The sequence below is a fragment of the Bubalus bubalis genome, chromosome 6, assembly GCF_019923935.1.
Source record: "Bubalus bubalis isolate 160015118507 breed Murrah chromosome 6, NDDB_SH_1, whole genome shotgun sequence".
Taxonomy (NCBI): Eukaryota; Metazoa; Chordata; class Mammalia; order Artiodactyla; family Bovidae; genus Bubalus; species Bubalus bubalis.
This window is the reverse complement of record NC_059162.1, coordinates 8,754,208-8,755,789: the sequence shown is the minus strand read 5'-3', so window position 1 is coordinate 8,755,789 and position 1,582 is coordinate 8,754,208. Positions and strand designations below refer to the sequence as shown.

The 1,582-nt window shown below is 45.4% G+C and overlaps 1 pseudogene; it reads left to right on the top strand.

Annotated features, from left to right (window-relative positions):
• Nucleotides 1-472: 472 nt before the first annotated feature.
• Nucleotides 473-1,044, top strand: LOC102403457 (annotated as a pseudogene).
• The last annotated feature ends 538 nt before the right edge of the window (nt 1,045-1,582 follow it).

Sequence of the window (1,582 nt, the reverse complement as noted above, 5' to 3'; positions counted from 1 at the left end):
GAAACCAACACACTGAGCTGTGGGTAAACAGTGCGTATTCCTCTCTCATGGGCTGACCTTGGCAAATCTGCCAGAGATATTTTCAAGGAAGGACTGGTTTCGGGTCATCTGGATGAGAAAACAAAATCATGCACTGACACAAAGTTTTCAACACCTGGATTATCTAATATAGATACTGGTCAAGTTCCCAGGACTGGAGAAGGGAATGGCTACCCACTCCAGTATTCTTGCCTGGAGAACCCCAGGGGCAGAGGTGCCTGGCAGTCCACAGTTCATGGGGTCGCAAAGAGTCAGACATGACTGAGCGACTATCACAAGTCCCTGGGAACTTGGAAAGCAGACACATACACAGTGTGACCTGTCACAGAGCAGCGCAACCTGACAGAGCTCTGGGGGCATAATCGAATTACCAGTGAAGACCAGATTAGACAAGGCTTGAGTCTGAGACTCAATGCTGCCTTCTCACACTACCATGGTAAAGAATAGTAACATCAAGTCTTCTTACAAGAGGGAGTCTATACACCTTGGTTGTGATGTTGACTCAGATTTTGCTGGACCTGCAATCCATGGTTCAGCTGTCCTTGACTGTGAGGGCTGGCTTGCTGGGTTCCATGACCTGGGACAGTGCCAAATCAAAGCTAACAAGGAATAACATTGCAGGGCACTACAGGACTGGGGACTTCCTGCTAAACACAATGTCACTGATTCTGGGGACAGAATTTGAAGCATCAATGTATCAGAAAGAAATTCATCTTGACATTTGGGTGAATGTTGCTCAGACATTAGGTACCAGCTGCACTCATTTGGGCATTACAACTAAATATCACTTGGATCTCACTGCTTCTGTCTGTACAAAAACCAACAACTCTAGTTTAGTTGGAGGAGGCTATACTCAGCCTCTGTGCCCGGTGTGAACCTAACACTGTCCTGGTAAACAGGAAGAACATACTGCCTGGAGGCCATGAACTTGACCTTTCTCTGGGGTTGGAAGTTCATCCAGCTGTAGAAATCTCTAGCAAGGGATATCAGAAGATTGGGTCTTAACACAATTGCCCTGTGACCAGTAGGATTAACTACCCCTCCTGGGCTTCCAGGTGGTGCTAGCGGTAAAGAACCCACCTGCCAATGCAGGAGGCATAAGAGATGCAGGTTCGATCCCTGGCTCAGGAAGATCCCCTAAAGGAGGGCATGGCTACCCACTCTAGCATTCTTGCCTGGAGAATCTCATGGACAGAGGAGACTGGCAGCCTACAGTCCATGGGGAACCAAAGAGTTGGACTCAACTGAAGTGACTTAGCATGAATGCACATACCCCTGAACCCCAGTGATCAAAACAAAGGATGATCTACACAAGAACCATATTTTAAATGTTTAGACAATTTCATATTACCTGGTCTCTTGTGAAATTATCTATCTAGTTATCAATGCCGCATTCATGGAGCATTTTTAAAAGCATTCACCTTGCATTTTTAAATCTATTTAACTGTTAAATGTACTAACCACCAAAATGAAACTGACCTTTGTGAAAATTGTTTTTAAAAAAGTAAAGACAAAACCCTCTATCCAGGGTTGCTCAGCCACA